Consider the following 19,691-nt stretch of genomic DNA (forward strand, 5'->3'; position numbering starts at 1 on the left):
TCAGTGTTTCCATCCTTGGGTGTATGTACCCGTTCTAAGATCAACCATTTAAGATCATTAATACAGTGTTGATTATCTATCCAATGCTTGACCAGTGGGGCTCCAGTGCGTTTGTTGTTAATTGATGATTTATTTTCACTAAATCTAATTCACATTTCTCTACCTGTTTCCCCAACATAAAGGCAAAATTCACATTCCCCCATTGGAGATTAGATAAAGTAATCACATGGCCACAAATATTGGCAGCCGCCACATCTGTGGGAACCTAGAATTGGGTTAGTACCAGTGATAGAACTTTGAACCATTGAACCATAACTGTAGCTATCCTGTACCGCCCTATTCATCATTTGGGCTTCCTCATACCGAATGACTCAAGCGTTCACCTGCGGGGACCAGATGTATGTGTCCCATGTCTTCGCATGAACTGAATGGAATGAGACCAGGATGTGAATGAATCTGTAGCTACTGAGTTGCAGTGCAAAAAAAGTGAAAAAGAATAAGAAAATGTGTGGTTAAAATTGGAGAAAATGAGAGAAATAAACAATTTTAATGGTGTCCCTCATTTGCCCAACATTTTAAAACAGTGCAAGAATAGCAGTACAAACAAATATCCGCTTTACGAAATATGTGGTCAACATGTTTCTACTGATGGGTATCCTTTAATACTAGCAGGTATCTATAGGTAGCACTCACTTTTTATAGATTACTATATTTTTCCTGGAGGTTCTTGTCATATTTTAGTACAGAGTTTTCTCTATCCCAGACCCATGGACATTTGTTGTTTGCTTATGATTTTGTTTTTGGGGGAATGTGTCCATGTGGTCGTTAAACATGCCCTCGGACCCTCAATAAGTGGTTTGTTTTGATATAGTTAATCAGTTCACCATTCCGTTCAATATTTTACCTTATATATACTTAAGCCTGTATATTGTTCCTTAACTGATGGTGACCACTTGATTCTTGGATGCAGACATGTCCTTTTAGTAATCTTTTACTACTTTTACTTAGGACATTTAATGCTGTGTGATTAAAGCTGAAGGAGCTGCACCCACAGAGCATACATGGACAATTTATGTATGCTAAACAAGTTCTGGCAGTCCACGGGCTTTAGAACCATGGCTACACTAATGTCTGCAGAAACCCCCTCCTAGCAGGCCCCTCGAAGAAATGAACAAGAGACTAATTCAAATTATGTATAGGCTGTGCTAGTGTAAAGACCTATGTAGGACATTCTATTTTATTTTAAAACTCATATTAGAAAGTTTCAAAGATTCTATTGACAATGGTGAAATGAGATTACAGAACAATTGCAACCTATTTTGAGGGCGATAAACACATTACCAGTGACTACAAGCGACAAAGAAAGATATCTTCTCACAAAGAACTTGGTCATGTTACCCTTACAAATCGGTCTTGGTTTTGTACGTCATTCTTCAAGAATGTTCATAGATCTCATGGGCCCTCCTCTGCCTCCTTGTAATCCTTGTGTTAACAGATGGCTGAGTGCTCATCGCCATGTGTATGACACTCCGTCTGGAAGCTGGCTCCTCCTGCCCATCACAACAAAAAATACCTGATACGCAGTATTTCTTTAAGGTCTCACTGTAGAATTCAAAACCTGCTTCTCAGGGGTCTCACTGATACGTAGTCCTTTAAAAGCAGCAAGAAGTTGACACAGAAATCTGGAATACCAAAAGACATTTTATTAAACTCACATGAGTTGAGGCTGCGTCACACAGAAGCCGTGGCAACTGAATGAGGCAGTCTGCAGAATACAGAAACCTGGGGCTTTTTATATGTTTTAGAATTACATAGTAAGCATAAATGCAAGGGGCAGTCCTGACTCGTGTGAGCACTCAAAAAATACCTAATATGGACATACAAGTTCTCTTTGTTCAACCACGTGGGAGGAGCTAACAGTTTTCAGAACGTAGTAAACACATTCCTTTCTGAAACTAATCAGTAACAGCTGCAGACCCTACCGGGCATTTCTGAGCATGCGTTAAAGTGGAGGAGGCTAAAAATGTCCTGTTACTGGGCAGTCTTCAGGCGCAGCTAACAGGAAAGTAGGACAAAGCATATGGTGAGCACATGGCAGCACATGGCAGATAAGATGGCTGCCAGAAATACAAAATGGCTTCTATAAAGCGGATAAGATAACTTCTAAATACAAGATGGCTTCTGCTAACGCTAACCCATTGCTGCCAATTTACAACAGATGGCCGTTTTAGCGTTAGCTGAAGACATTATATGATCCAGTAGGAACATAGAAAACATGTGCTCATTAATTTTCACGCAATTTCATCAATTTCCTAATTCATTGCTAGATAAACATTTTCCATTTTAAACATTTCATTAAGGGTATGAGCAAGAATACAAAAGAACGGGACATTAGATCATAAACATACATACAGACAGTAGGAGAAAGTAATGACCACTATTACAGAGAAAATTAGCATTTTCACAACCTTAAGCAAAAGCAAATCCTAAAATCTTTCAAAAAACACTATATACTCAGGTGAAACAGTGGTAATCCTTCAATGCTAAACAACGAATAAGAACTGAACCTTCTCGCTCACAAAGTTTTAAATTAAGGTAGAGATAGTACAAACAAGTAGTTAGGTGCTACCTGGGTTCCTCCTTCTGAGTCTTGGAGGTTGTAGTGATGTTTGTGATAGCGCTATTCCAGTCGGGAATGGCGACCCCGGACGCACACTGGATCGAAAAATTTCTATGAACTTGGTATATTTTCAAAATAAAGTTTTATTTAGAACATTGAATTTTCCTTATTGTAATCCTTAGTTCTTCACATAATTTCTGAATCAAAATTATACTAGGCCCAATGCATTTCGGGCAATGCTGCCCTTCATCAGGGGGATTGATTTGCTACAAAAAGATGAAACACAACTGTCATATATTCGTAATCAATTGCATGCGAGTATCATAATAGTGCTATTTGCGTGTTATTTAACCACAAACATCATTGTTAACTCTGTACATAAACATAAATGCACAATTTTTATAAATGTACACAAAGCATTACCAATCATGTATAATGTGCAGCAACACAAATCATCAAAATCCATAAAATAACTCGGTCTAGTGCATGTAATAATGAGATTATTTAACAGAAGCATGTGTCCTACGAAAAATGAATCAGAAAGTAAATGAGCAGTATTAAATGAGCATTGAACATACCTTTCAAGTTGATGGAAATATTTTGCCAATATATTAAATCGATGCGTTTAAGCCCAAAACAGCTAACCCATGGTAAATGAAATTTAAAAAAAAAAATATTTAATGTTATGCGTACCAAAGACGGTGTGTCTCGACCAAAAGTTAGGTAGTGTAGTAATGGTCGTACCTGAAAATGTAGAAAGCCACCATCAGACAAGGTCGTAAACTGTGTTGTTTGGGTTTACAGACCATGCTCTGTAAAAAGAACCAAAGCGGTTCAATTTCAAGTGCCGGTACTAGGCGGAATTAACTGATAATCTAATAAAATGTGGAGATGCTCATAGCACTCACCTAATGTCTGGCGATTCATTAGCCACCGGGGTGGTCCTGCCGTGTGTTCGGAAAAGTGTTTGGGGAGATTTTTCGCCAAAGTCAGACGTATAACCCTCCCGACCCGGAAATGGTGTATAAAAATGAGAAACGAAAAACGGACACTGTGTAGTTTCTAGGCAACATGAAAAACGGACACTGTGTAGTTTCTAAGCAAAATAAGCGGAGGGTGTTCAAGTAAGAAAGCGCGATATTTGAAATGTATGCGAGTGTGTACATAAGTAAGTTAAATAGCCACATACAAAAATGCGTGTCATATGTCAAGGTGTCAAAGTCTTTACGAGTCAAGAAATTACAGAATAACATGTCAAGTACTCGTAGTCAATCAAAAGCGCAATTAATATTGTTCAAAACACACATTGTGATGATAATTAAATACCTTACCGAATCCTTGTGCATATGTCCAACAAAACAGCATGTGCATAATTACTATATACAAAATGGTGAAGGACAATTTGCCGTTTTTGTGCACACAGTTTTCAATAAAGTTCAAAATTGGTGTATACTATTTACAAGAAGCAGCTTAAATCCACGCGTTCTTTAAGACCTTTCGGTTGTGCCGTGTTCAGATGAGAGATCCAGAAAATTTCTCTTCTTAGTAAATTTTGGGTATTGTCTCTACCTAGTAGAACCGGGACTGATTCCAAAACAAGAAAACGTACTTGACTTGGAGAATGATTGTAGTTGTTGAAGTGTGACGCCAGAGGAGATTTTGCGTTCTTAGCCCCGACACCATATACGGTAATCTCAGCTAATGGTCCAGTTCCTTCTTCAAGGGAAAAAATGAAAAGTTTAGGTCACCTTTAGCAAGAGTCACAAATCTATAATTTCATCCTTAGGTCCAATAAAGGAAATATAAATCTAGGACTGCCTGTTCCTTGAGGGAAAGGGGCAGTATCGTGACTCCTGTATATCTCTTTTATTTTACTTCAATACTATTATGGCCAAATTTTGACATACACTGGTGAGGTGGTGTCTATTCATGTCCACAGCATGCAAACATCATGTCTGTGAAATTTTACCCAACTGTTGTACAGCGACACATATCCTCATACATGTCCCCTCACAACAGAGGCAAACTTGTAATAATATCAAAAGCAGCAACATGAAACAAAAAAAAACATGTGCCAAGCCATCAGATATACATGCAGTATACCAAGCACAAAAAAGCATAGACAAATTGCAATAGCACATGTAAATAAGCAGTGACGCATGCATTCATGCAGCCCAAAACCCAAAATCCAAGCCTGCTTAATTTGTCAGGCTCAAAATCAAAATTACACCAAAATTACACTTTCATGTACTCTCACCCTGCTTTTGACAGGAGATCACCAATCAATGGAGATCAACTGTCAAATAAAACGTACAGCGTCGCTTCCGACACACAGGACCAGCAGGAACGATTCATAAAGGAGAAAATGCAAAATCATGAAAAAAATACACAAACATTTCTTTTCAAAGAAGTCATAATAAAAAAACATCTCTTTTCAACATACCGCTGACACAGCACATAACACACAAAATCTCAACTGTTAACCAACCATCCTTTTTTAAAACACGCTAACCCACTTTAATATTGACTGTCCAAAAATAAAACTCTTTCACAGACGCTCTGCGTATCCCGTGCGCTAACCCCCCCTTGAGGCCCTGCTTTTCTACTGTTACTAGACTGCTCAAGAATGCACTGCTCGGAGACAAAGCCCAAATTTAATAGGCTGCAGATATCGATGTGAAAGCCTCACACAATCCTCTAATGTGCAAGCTTGAATTTCTGTTAGTCAGAGAAGCTTTACCAAGCAGTGATTTCTCCATCTGTTTTCACTTACTGCTAAACCCTCATACCACTGAGCTTAAAGTCAAACTCTGCCTGGTGCACTCCGCGCTCCTTAGCCCTCCTTTCCATTCCCTCACTCGAGCTGACAAAGGCAACAAGCCTTCCAACTCTTTCTAACCTGCAATAATCAACACTATTGAAAAAAACACACGTTATATAAATGACTAAAATTCATTTATTCTTATATTATAAAACATTTACTGTGAACAATTTGCAGAACATAATAACATAGCATGCCAGCTTTAGAATAAATGTTTGCTACCACCCTATGCAATGGTACTCATTTTATCAACCTTACATGAATGAACGTCTAAAGGGGCCCGCTAAAGTTAGAACCTTCAACCCTGATATTAAACATAAACCTCTGCACCAGGCACATTGGCTCACTGAGCTATGAAAAACAACCTTGAATAATAACAACCCACAAGTTTGTATTATACACAAATATGCATTTACTAAAGCCTGAAACACCTTAAAGCTATTGTAAATGGCAAGAATGCTGTTTAAAAGGCTATTTAACTCAATTTCGACTTTTATCTTTGGGGCACTAAAAAATGAAAATCCTACAATTGCATTACTTAGTGATCATCCTGTTGTTGTTTACAGATTGCAAACATTGGACATTAGACATATCTCATATAATTCCTTAGAAAAATGAGTTTTTACGCCTGCGCCAAGTGAAAACCAACATGAAAATGTCCTAATTATGCAGTCACACATTACTTAAATCAAATTTTAATGGTAGGAGGTCATAGGATGAGTATTAAGCTTTATAAATATCAAAACCAAATAATAATATCAAATAATTTTCCCATAATTCTTTCAATAAAACCAATTATCTGTTTTTATGATAATTCCACATATAAATATAAGCTGCATCCCTCGCCTATCATTTTTAGATGCATTCATTAATGAGCCCAAGCACAGAAGCCTAACTTAAAACATAACAGATTTTTGCGCCACCTTTTTTGTTTTTGAAAAGGACAATCACTATTTAGCAGCAGAACCAAGAATATACTTTGAAAAAAATGCTTAAAGAGAGGAAAACCGCAATTGAAATGTCTCCCTGTGATACAAAATAATGAACCTTATTTTTGTAACCCTCAAACACTATTCTGAAATGCAAAATTCAAACCGTAATTAAATAACGGCTAAGCCCTGGCTAAATAAACATTACAATGTTATTCATGGCCTTTGAAAAACAACATCTGCTGCCTTAACGGCAGGAAGGGCCCTGCACAGTGCTGAAACCTGAGCACGCTTTCAGTCTTACTGAAAACAGACATTTCAAGTTTTAAAATGCGTGTGCAATAAGATGCATTTAAATGTAGCAAAGATTCACTTTAGCTGAAGTGTGTGCCTTTTACATGTACGACAATGCATGTAAGTAAAAAATGCTATAAATTTGTTTTCCTACAAAACACACAATTAATTTTTGAGGCCTTTCATATTCCTAGTGAATGTGAATTTTAACTTTATCTAATTTAAGCATTTAACATTTTGCACATATGTTTTTTTGCTTAGTCTATAAATTAAATAGTAACATATAGCGATTTTAGCATGTGACATGGTAAATTACTGCATTTTCATTCAATTTCCACCTAATATTAATTAATCTAACATTTCACTTAAAAGACTGGAAACATCAAGAAACCCACAAACACACATTAAGCTCATTTCAGATAGAGACAGAAAGTGTTCAAACACTCAGGACACACAATACAGCGCTTTAGGCATTGGTTTCATAAATTGCGCCAACGCCATTCACATACAGAAGTTAGACTAATGGGAAAAACCACATAGACATTTAAACACACATTTAACCCACAAATCAACTCTCAGGACGAAAACAGCCCACAGACTGTACTTAAACCAAACCATTTGTAAATACTAGTTGTAAGTCATATTTACAAGAAACGCTTTTCAATAGTGTTTCAAAAGACTGCAAAACACAGCCCAACAGACTTCTGTAATACAGGAAGCCAAAAATACACTTAATTCACTAGCTTTGGCTTGCAGAACACCAAAAATCGTTCTGCATATCTCCATTCATAAAATTGCACAGAACAAAGGATCCTTATATGTATTATGTCGATATTTTATTTCCCTGGGGATACAAAATCACCAAGGAAGAAATATGTTTTTACACCTAAACCTATTTAAGTATCCCTTCTAAGGGAAGCCGGCTAATTTACTTCACATCATATTATGGTACCGTCCAAAAAAGCAACACATTCGTTGATGTGAGCTTAAAAAAACAGGCATGACCAAAATATTGCAGAATATACAATATTAAACTCAAAATGGTGCTTAAAATACCCTTCGTACGTGCAACGCTCAAATTTCAAACAAAGTAGAGAAATATCTCTTCATTACCTGCCTACATGTGTTGCAACGCATATATCCCAAATCCTAAACCAAATATGACTAGTCACTCAAAACAAACAAACAAATTAGTCGCGGCAAGCGTATCCTAAAACTTCCTTGCCAATCAAGACTACCAAAAGCTCGCAGCAAGTACCGTAGAACGATTCTTACCAATCAAGAGTGTCTAAATTCTAACTGCCAAGTTCTGAATGACCTAACGGTCTCTCTTTGTTTTTTAATACTCACGCCAAAAATGTTCTCAGTCAGGGGTGACATCATGTGGAGGATCAAAATCAGGAAGATCAGAAACACACTGGGCTGCAGACACAAGGAATCACCAGAAGCGCTGTGCACAGCATACCCCCTTAGCAGAATCCAGTCCCGTGCTCCTCAGTAGATTTCTGTCTCCTGACAAGATGATCACTCCTTCAGATAGCCACCTCTCTGATGAGGCCCACGTTGGCGCGCCATTCTGTAGAATTCAAAACCTGATTCTCAGGGAGTCCTTTAAAGCAGCAAGAAGTTGACACAGAAATCTGGAATACCAAAAGACATTTTATTAAACTCACATGAGTTGAGGCTGCGTCACACAGAAGCTATGGCAAGTGAATGAGGCAGTCTGCAGAATACAGAAACCTGGGGATTTTTATATGTTTTAAAAAGACATAGTAAGCATAAATGCAAGGGGCAGTCCTGACTCATGCAAGCACACAAAAATCACCTAATGTGGAAATACAAGTTCACTTTGTTCAACCAAGTGGGAGGAGCTAACAGTTTTCAGAACGTAGTAGTAAACACATTCCTATCTGAAACTAATCAGTAACAGCTGCAGACCATACCGGGCATTTCTGAGCATGCGTTAAAGTGGAGGAGGCTAAAAATATCCTGTTACTGGGCAGACTTCAGGCGCAGCTAACAGGAAAGTAGGACAAAGCACATGGTGAGCACATGGCAGCACATGGCAGATAAGATGGCTGCCAGAAAGACAACATGGCTTCTATAAAGCGGATAAGATAACTTCTAAATAAAAGATGGCTTCTGCTAACGCTAACCCATTGCTGCCAATTTACAACATCACTACTTACTAAAAAGCTTACGGTGATATAGCATGGTACAGAATGCCTGAATTTTTATATGTGCAACATATCCAACTCTAACTGTATCTATTGTTTGCCATGATCAGAACACCAACTGCAATGTGCAACTTATGTGTTTTTATAAAGTTTAAAATGTGCACATTTTTTTCAGCGTATACACTGTTGCTATTTTGGGTAGAGTAACACATTTTATAGTTATGGCATTCACAGTTGCAGTTTCTAATATTTTTAATGCAGCGCATGGACTGTGCTTTGCTCTTGGTGCCAAGTTTGGCATACCCAGCTAGTAGCACTCAGAAGGCTTGTTGACTGTAGTTAGTCAGACAACAAATTTCACCCAAATTTGAGCTGTTCATTTCTACAGACAGGGAACTCAAATCACTGACTGAAGTACTAAACAGGTTTCATTTGTTAAGTTTTATTAAGTCTCAAATGTACCCCATGGTAGACCTGCTAAATATATTCATGAGGTCTTAAAATATGGTGTCACTTCTTGTAATGTCACTTTCTTTGAGGTCATGGGTTTTGATGCCAGTTCCTGTGATGATATGTGCCATTGTCACCTGCTGTGATGACTAGCTTGGATGCTCCCACCACTTCGTTTTTTTGGTCTTGCATCTTGCATATTAGCCTAGTGGCCATTGCACACTGCTCCTACTGCACCAATGGCAAATCCTATAATTCAACCTACAAGTAAATGTCCCTTGTTGCAACATCTCCTAGAGCTTTATCATGAATCCACATTAAAGCCAAGCCAAAAAGACGTGGGGTTATCTTAACACAATCAAAATTATGTCCTTCTCAAATACATCCCGGCTGGAATATACTCAAAAAGTCAAACCACTGACGGCAAGAATAAACAGCTCCCGCCCGTCATAAATCACGGTTGCCATGTGCTCATGACGGCAGGGAGCCGCCCAAACTCCGCCAACTGATTAATTCTCCCACACAGGCGGGGAATTAATCGAACGTGGCCTAATCGGCAACATTCGGATGGCTCCCGGCTGTCATGAGCATACGACTACCATGACTCTTGGCGGATGTGAGCCGTCCTGATCATGGATGTGGTTAACAGATGGTTGGGTTGTAAATTAGTTGTCAGAATTTACTGTTAGGTGTAAAGAATGACAACATTGTTTTCTTTATCTCTCACACCTAATCATGCTGTTCTTTTTTATATGTTTCCATTTTTAGTGATGAGAAACTAAATATAGTCCGCAGAAAAGCCAAGCAAGTTCTCAAGTGTGATGTCTTGAGCAGTACCCCGTTGTCACCAATAAGCCTGCCTCAGGCTGACTGTCTGCTGCTCACACACTGCCTGGAGCTCTTTGTGATAGACAAAAGACCTTCTGCGGTGCCCTGAAAAATATATCCTCACTGTTGAAAACTGGGGGGCATCTGATACTGAGCCTCACCCTCGGATGCACATACTTCATGGCTGGCACTGTCAAGTGTCCACATTTGTGCCTCGATGACGAGTTTGTGAGGAATGCTGTCATCGAGGCCGGTTATGTTGTTGTGGACCTTCACATTTGTCCTCGGAAACTCAACAAGTCATACGATGTTTCAGATTTTACTGCTATTTGTAGTTTAAAAGCTCGCAAAGAAAGAGAGATGTCTTCTGACTCATAAATGCAGTACTGCTGGAAGCGCGAGGGACAAGGCAGAACCTCCAGTATCATTCAAGATTTATGATTACTACCGGAAAACTGCAAGTGTTCTACTAAGCCAAACATGCTATGTTGATAAACAACCAAGAATAAACATATTAGTGAGTAGTTGATAAATAAAATGAGTCATGATGAACTTTTGCTTCCCTCACACAATTTTCTTTATTGCATTTGGATGACAGAGTCATTATAAAATAATCTTCTGTCGCCACTCAGATAGAAGGAAAGTTCTGTGCTCCATTTTAGGATTTTATGTTCCAGTGACATCCTGGTAGGTCCTGTTAGTCCTCCTTTTTCCCCTCCATCTGTAATTAACCCGCAAAGTTCACCCTACACACAAATACCAACATTCCATGTATCATCACATTTTCACATGCAAAAGAAACATTTGATGGATGGAATGCTTACAATGCAAACATTCACCCCCAGTCACACGGATCTGGGTTAAATCCATCATTCTTTTGCTCACCACACCACCCCAGATTTTACTCAGCCATATGCAAATCAGTCTTTACCCTGTTTCTTGAGGGAACAGTCCTGCCCGAACTGCTGAGTCAGGTCCTCACTGGACTGTAAACAAGCATCCTGGGACCGCTCTTAGGACATCACCTTTTATCAGCCAGGCTAGCTTGAATCCAGTGGTGTGATGAGCACGGGACACACGTCTGGGCATTTCCTTCCCACTTAGGGTGACATATGCAAAAGCAACAGTTGACGCACTGAATGCTGACAATGCAAACAATCACCCCCAGTCACAAGGATCTGAGTTAAATCCATCATTCTTTTGCTCACTACACTATCCCAGTTTGTACCCAGCCATATGCCAATCAGTCTTGACCCTGTTCCTTGTGGGAACAACCCAGCCCGAAATGCCAAGCCAGGTCCTCCCTGGATCAGAAATAAGCATCCTGGGACCAGTATCAGCCAGGCTAGCTTGAATCCAGTGGTGTGGTGAGCAAGGGACCAACATCTGGGCATATCCTTCCTACTTAGGTCAACAAATGCAAAAGAAACAGTTGATGGGCAGAATGCTGACAATGCAAACATTCAATCCCTGTCACAAGGATCTGGGTTAAATCCATCATTATTTTGTTCACCACACCACCCCAGTTTGGACCCAGCCATAAGCAAATTAGTCTTGACCTTGTTCCTCGTGGGAACAGTCCAGCCCGAACTGCCAAGCCAGGTCCTCCCTGGACTGGAAGCAAGCGCTGTGGGACCAGTTTCAGGGCATCACCCTTCAACAGCCATGCTAGCTTGAATCCAGTGGTGTGGGGAGCTTGGGACCAAAGTCTGGACATACCCTTCCCATTTAGGACGACATATGCAATGGAAAAATTTGATGGATCGAATGCTGACAATGCAAATCCATCATTCTTTTGCTTGCCATCCCACCCGAGATTGGACTCAGCCATATGCAAATCAGGCTTGACCCTGTTCCTTGAGGGAACAGTCCTGCCCGAACTGCCGAGCTAGTTCCTCCCTGGATTAGAAACAAGCATCCTGGGACCAGTATCACCTGGCTAGCTTGAATCCTGTGGAGTGGTGAGCATGCGACCCATGTCTGGGCTTTCCCTTCCCAAATAGGGTGACAAATGCAAAAGAAAAAGTTGACGGACGTAATGCTGACAATGCAAACATTCACCCCAGTCACAAGGATCTGGGTTTAATACAACACTCTTTTGCTCACCACACCACCCCAGTTTGGACCCAGCAATATGCAAATTAGTCCTGACCCTGTTACTTGTGGGAACAGTCCAGCCCGAATTGCCAAGCCAGGTTTCGCCCTGGACCGGAAACAAGCATCCTGGGACTGGTTTTAGGGCATCACCCTTCATCAGCCAGGCTAGTTTGAATCCAGTGGTGTGGTGAGCACAGGTAACACCCACATCTGGGCATACCCTTTCCACTTAGGGCAGACATATGACAATGAAAACCTTCAACCCCATTCACAAGGATCTGGGTTAAATCCATTATTCTTCTGCTGGAGAAGTGCGGCTCAATGGTTAGAGCGGCAGACCCTGATGCAGAGGTCTACCCCGGGACCAGGGTTCAATTCCCCGCCTCGGCGGGTCTTGGGCTCGAAATTCCACGGACCTGATAATTCTCGCCTCGGTGCCTATTCCAATCATGGAGTCCCACTCTGCAACTCTGGGCAATAGTTGCCTAATCTCCACAACGGCCCCCCCAAAGGATGCCTGGCCTCCACCTTGGGGGTTCCCAGGAGTGGACGCCTTACACGGAAAGCCAGGATGGGTTCCACAGCGGTATTTATACAAGCGCCTTGAGACCCTTGCAGGTGAGTAGTGCGCTATACAAGTATCAATTTACATTTTTTTTCTTTTGCTCACCATACCACCCCAGTTTGGACCCAGCCATATGCCAATCAGTCATGACTCTGTTCCTTGTTGGAACAGTGTGGCCCAAAATGCCATCCTGTACCGGAAACAAGAATCCTGGGACTGGTTTCAGGTCATCACCCTTCATAAGCCAGGCTAGCTTGAATCCAGTGGTGTAGTGAGCACGGGACCCACTTCTGGGAATACCCTTGCCACTTAGGGTGACATATGCAAAAGAAACAGTTGATGGACGGAATGCTGACAATACAAACATTCACCCCCAGTCACAAGGATCTGGGTTAAATCCATCATTCTTTTGCTCACCACACCCTCCCAGTTTGGACCCAGCCATATGCAAATCAGTCTTGACTCTGTTACTTGTGGCAACAGTCCAGCCCGAAGTGCCATGGCAGGTCCTCGCTAGACCGGAAACAACTTCAAACAAGCATCCTGGTACCGGTTTCAGGGCATCACCCTTCATAAGCCATGCTAGCTTGAATCCAGTGGTATGGTGAGAACGGGACTCACGTCTGGGTATACCCTTCCCACTTATGGTGTCATATGCAAAAGAAACAGTTTATGGACAGAATGCTGACAATGCATACATTCACCCCCAGTCACAAGGATCTGGGTTAAATCCATTGTTCTTTTGCTCACCACACCACCCCAGTTTGGACCCAGCCCTCACATTCTCACAGAATCCTGGCTAAACATTCCATGAACAACAATGCTCTCACTGCATACTGGCTCAACATTCCACGCACCACCACATTCTCACAACATCCTGGTTCAACACTCCATGCATCATCATGTTCTCACAGTATCCTGAATCAACATTCCACTGCATGCCCGCTCATCAATTGTATTGAAAGATGCATAGGGTCACTGCATCACCTGTCTCCTTCAAAGAGGACAAACAGACATGCTTTATCACTATGAATCTGTGTGACTTCAATTCTGTTTCTCTGTCCTAATTGGACTGGTTCCACTTCTGCCTCCAATATAAAATAAATCAATTAATATTCAGAAAGAAATACCCTGTGGATACAGGATAAACACACACTATCCTCAGGGGGACAGAGCACTCTCCAGAGGAGTGATAAATGCTTGTATCCATGAAAGAAAATTAAGGAGAGGCACAGCACACACACAAGAATTCCAGTTCATGAGCTGTATGAAGTAAGCAGATATATGTGTGTGTGTGTGTGTGTGTGTGTGTGTGTGTGTGTGTGTGTGCTATCCTTCCATCCAGATGTAATGAGTCTGCTGAAAAAGGAGTTGTCACCACGTGTACTGCAAAACCCTGAACATCTCTGCTATTAAGTGCAGCAACAGAATACATCAGTTTACCAGGGATCTCTACAACTGTATTTTAATTTATAAAATGTGCACTGGGAAATGGTCATTAGTGGACAGAGGGCTGTATACTAACATCCAATGGATGATATCTACATGATACGTGAACCATCTATGATGCACATTTGAAGGCACACACGCAGGGCAAGAGCATTAAAGAAAAACATACAAGACCCATGCAATGTTTGAGAAAATGGAAAATAATTTTACTGAATTACTTTATTAACATTTTTCGATTGCAAAATAGAATCAAATGCAAGGTCTAATTCATCACCCATCCCACCTTTTTTCTCAGTGAGCTACACTCTTGTTTGACCTTTCAGCAAAGTATATTGACTTTATCAGAACCTGGCACAGCTAAGGTACAGTGTTACCAGCAAGTACAAAGCCCATTTGTCAAGTATTGAGAGGAGAGGTAGAAAGCAGAGCACCACAGGTCTCAGCAACAATGGGGTCAACACACCCTGGAAACAGAGGACATTTCATTCAGGACAGAGACAACCTATTCATTTCCTCTTTGTAGCTGATATATCTGCAATTATTATTCATATGTAAAACAAACAGATGTTTCTTTTCTTGCATGAACAAAAATAAAGCCTTCATAATCTGCCAGGTCATACAATTGATTAACCGTCCTAGGAAACACCTCCTGTTCCTCAATGACAAAGTGAGCATCCCCTAGCGCTTTCCTGACAAAACTATCATCGATAGATAGATGGTGAAACTTAAGGCTACCAACCATGTAAAATGTCTGTTCGAGACAAGCTATCAATATTAAATGCCCTCCATTTTTTAACAGTGATGAGACATTTTTTAAGGCACTGCAGAACTCCTCTTTATTTGGTTCATGGATCTCCAGACAATGAGATAACAGCAGGCAGTCAGCCTGTGGCAGGACAGTGGGAGGCAGCGGGTTACATTTGCTGACATCATGTTTGAGAACTAGTTTGATTTTCCTTTTTAACTTATTTTGCTTCTCAGTCCATTCTTCCCTAAAAAGAAAGAAATAAACACAATTAATATTTGTTTTATCATTGCCTAAACATGCTCTTTCATTTAGTGCGAAGATTTTTCCAAAAGTAGTGTGTATAAGAAAATATTCTGAGCCAGATGTACAAAGGCAAACTTCATGTTTGTGTAAGTCTGGACAGAGGTCTCCACAGATAACAGGTCTATCTTTTTTTGTGTGGAGTTCTTCACTCCTGCTGATGAGTCTCTGCACTCATAAATGTATTATTAAATAGCAATTTGGTGAATTTTGACAAGAATACACATACACAAATATGTGCGTTTACACTTGTGATTCAGGACGTGTGTATGTTAGGGAACTATATACACGTGCTACAAATATAGTAGGTCAAAGTGTGCATTTTCTGATCTTACTCCACTCCACTGAAGTATGTTGCACTGAGAACTAAAGAAAATGTTTCTTTAATAAAGCATTAAAACACCCATTAAAATACTTTATAAAACAAAACACTTGTGATTTTTCATCCCTGTAATGCACTTTTCCTCACCCAGATGGAGTTTGTATAGTATTGTGTGATGCTGCAAACATCATAATGACAAGTTTGGTATCCCATGGTGTCTGCTCCACATAGGAACGCAGATATACACACACATTCACATGTATACAAATGCACCACATACATGAAATGCCCTCCAATATGGTGCTTTTGCTTCCAAGGTCCAAATTAGTTACTACTTCCTTAATGAGACGCAGTAATATATACAACTTTAGCCAGCTGCAAAGTATGTTGGAGGCTTCACTAATCTCTTTAAGAATTTGGGCTAAACAAATGTAGCCTCCATCAAAATCCTTGAAGTATATCATAATATCATCAACAAATAAAGATATCAGATTTGGGTTTGATGTCCCCAAAGCAGATGCCCCATATTCCTTCCACCTGCATTAATTTGACAGTGAGTGGCTTTTGGAAAGCAGTTTGAGCAGATCAATAAGGCATTCGCAAAACTGAATTTTGTCAGGATTTTGAAAATAAACTCTCCCTCCAGGGTACCAAAACCTTCTTGAGTCAGTCAGTCAATCACTTTTATTCGATTTTTGAGAATCATAAAAAGGCACAGAATACAGATCAAGAAATACACAGTAAAAAAACAGTAATAAGAATATCTACATAATATATCTACATATTATATCATACATCAAGTCATCAGATTACATTGAATTTTTAGAATAATATATATACACAGGTTATATATCACAGTATATTGAAGAAAACATTTCATATAAAACATTTAAAACATCAGAATATGTATTAAAAAAACATTAAGATATTTCGTTTATAGTTAGTCCTTTATTTCCTTTGCTATGCCTTTTGTTAATACGGACTCCTGCTACTAGAAAATTTGCAACATGAACAGTGATTTGTGCATTGTGCAAAAGTTGCAGAAATAAGAGCGCTGGCCTGACCTGTAAAAAGCCAGCCTCTTGAAGGATTGGAACAAGATATTTCCTCCTGATTTGAGCGTAGTGATCACAGAACCTAATAAAATGTAAGGTGTCCTGAGATGAAAACTGATCACAGTCACATGGCTTAGCATTATCAGGTGTATCCCATCTATAGTAGGTGTCCAACAAAAAATGTATCAGGTTTAAACAAAATCTAATTAAAAGAAAACGATGAAATGGTTTATTAACAAAGACCAGGTAGGGTTCTGGGCCTGGGACAGTCTTAAGGGCAACATTTCTTCTAACCATTGTTTATTTTAGCGCTATATCCTCCTGCCCTGCTGTAAAGAAGTTTATCAATGATGTCTTTATCATCTTGACATCCTCCTTTTGAATTCCATCAGGGTAGTTGAAAAGATTGATGCGTCCCACCTGGGTTAACATTGTTTTTACGTACATCAACCATGGGATCTTTAAGGCTCCATCCATAGTCAAGCAGTCTTTGAGGAGTTTGTGATTTAATGAAATTTCCTCATTTAGCCAAGTTTTTAGCCAGGAAATGACAGGGGCAGATTTTATGGTGTCTGAAACATACCCAGTACCTAACTCTGAATGGATGGTAAAAGTAGGAGTAGACTGGGGGACGGAGAGTAATGATGTAAAAAATCTATTTTCTGCCCTCTGGATGAAGATTGGGTTTGTATATCCCAATATAGAGGCTCCATAGATGGCAATTGCTAGACATTTGGTATTATAAACGTTAAGAATAGCGTTCATTGGACATGATCCCATTTTTTTAACAAAATTCAAAAGGGCACCAGCAGATCTGGTAACTGCATTTGATTTGGACTTATGTTGGGCACCCCATGTTTCCTTTATCATTGAATAACACGCCCAGATAAGTAAAGGAAGGAACCCTTTGTACTTCCTTTCCTGTGCAGATAAAAGTTATGGGTTTCTTTTTCCTGCCCTTGAGTCCCATAATCATAACGTGCGATTATAGTGTATTTATTTTTAAATCTAACAAGGTCATAAAGTCCCCAAAGGAAGCCAATAACTTATTAAGGGCCACACCTGTTCATGCCAAGAGGACTGCGTCGTCCGCGTACAGGAGGACCGGAATGTTAGTCTCTCCTGCACGCGGGACGTCAGACCCCAGGGTGGAGAGCGCCGGCTCAAGTGCGTTTTATATACAAAGTAAAGAGGAGAGGGGCAAGGATGCAACCTTGCCTCACTCCTCTCTGTGAATTGAAGGGTTAAGTGCATCTACCATCTTGAGTAACTCTGACCGAGGCCTCTAATCCTTGGTGGAGATTGCTAAAAAAAACACCAGTGATCTGTCCATGCCCATTTCCAGAAGGACTCCCCACAGCCTTGACCTAATAACCAGGTCAAAGGCTGAGGAGAGATCCATAAATGCCATGTACAGGGCCCCTTTTTTCACTATGGTGTATTTACTGATGATCAGATGCAAATTAAGGCACTGATCAAGTGTGCTTCTTTTGGGCCTAAATCCGTATTGGGCATTAGATAAAATTCCCCTGCCTTCTATCCAAGATGTTATCCTGCCCAGAATGACTCTGCCCAAGATCTTATCAGCAGAGTCAATGAGGGAAATAGGTCTATAGCAGGCAGGGTCACTCTTTAGGCCTTTTTTAAAGATAGGTATAATAATAGATCTTGCCCAAGATTGTGGGAGCATGCCATCCCTTTCACAGTTAAACACGTTTGTCAGAATTGTGGCCCAGAATTTGGGTGCTGCCTTATATAAATCTGCAGGAACCCCATCAGGGCCCGGCGCCTTGTTCTTGGATGTATCGTTTATGGCTTTTTCTACGTCCTCAGGATCAAACGCTTCAATGAACTCCATATTAGGCTGAATAGGGCAATCCTGTATTTGGTCAAATATAGGCTGACTATAAATGTTACCAAAATGGGATAACCACTGATCGTCAGGTATAACGCACTCCACGGCATGATTCTCCGCCCCTAAAAAATAGTGGTGATTGATCACCTCCCAAAATTTAGAACTATCCCGGAGGACCTCTGGTGATTGGAGATCATTCCATGCCTGTTCTTTAATGAGCTTCTTCCTAATATAGACAGCCTGTTTGTATGCCTTACTGAGTTGTATTATTTTTGGTTTGTTTCTTGGTGACTCTTTTAGACCCTTTAAGAGGGCAGAATGGGCCCTAGAACAATTAGTATCAAAGCACCGTTTGCCTCTCTGCCCCCAGCTTTAGTTTTCAAAGTTAGGTCATTATTTACTTGCTGGCATACTCGGTTGAAGGCCTGTACAATAGTATCATTAGGGGAAACAAATGCCTACCTCCTCTTTAACCTTTGCTAGAACCTCTTTTAGGAAGGTAATCGGGGTCACATTGGACCATTTTAACCTTCTACCCTGGTCTTTCATTATCAGATCTGTCACAGAGTACGTGCCAGATTCTTTAGAATCTTTAAAATCTAGTAATCCATCCTGTGTGACCTCTAGCACCACAGGATTATGGTCCCTAAAAATAGAGTCTACTACCCTATAGCTTAAGATAAAAGTCAAAATAAAAGATGAGATGAAAATATAATCAATAACTGAGCCTGTATCTTTCCCTTTAAACGTTATTGGTCTAGGGCCTAATGGGCAGCAACTTGATTCGTAAAGGTTAAAAGTGGCCAGAAAATTCTCCAAGGCCTCCCCATATTTTGTATGCTCAAAGTGTGTGAGGAGCGAGAGAGGTGGGCCACCCTTATCTTCTATAGTGCAATTCATACAACAAGGATGAGTATTGAAGTCACCCATTAGGATGATCTCAAAACTACTTTTAAGCAATTTATAGCTTTCCAGAAATTCCTCAAGTAATACTAAAAGTTGATTAGTGCTGACAAATTCAGGGGAATTATAAAAATTTATCAATAAAATGGTGATCGAATTTGTCATTGACAATTCTACTACTAGAAAATTAGGGGAACAAGTCTGTAACTGTTTGGCTTTCCCTTTCAGGTTAAGTGAGAGTAGTATAGATAGGCCGCCCTTAGCTCTGCCCGACACAC

The 19,691-nt window shown here is 40.2% G+C and overlaps 1 pseudogene across 1 annotated transcript in view; it reads left to right on the plus strand.

The window, feature by feature from the left end:
* LOC147718274 (nicotinamide N-methyltransferase-like) overlaps window positions 1-10,609 on the plus strand; it is a 93,167-nt pseudogene extending 82,558 nt beyond the window's left edge. Inside the window, exon 3 of the transcript XR_015309966.1 lies at window positions 10,060-10,609. The product of XR_015309966.1 is annotated as a nicotinamide N-methyltransferase-like (transcript). The remainder of the gene's footprint in view (window positions 1-10,059) is intronic.
* The last annotated feature ends 9,082 nt before the right edge of the window (window positions 10,610-19,691 follow it).

The sequence above is a fragment of the Lissotriton vulgaris genome, chromosome 4_1, assembly GCF_964263255.1.
Source record: "Lissotriton vulgaris chromosome 4_1, aLisVul1.2, whole genome shotgun sequence".
NCBI classification, from domain to species: Eukaryota; Metazoa; Chordata; class Amphibia; order Caudata; family Salamandridae; genus Lissotriton; species Lissotriton vulgaris.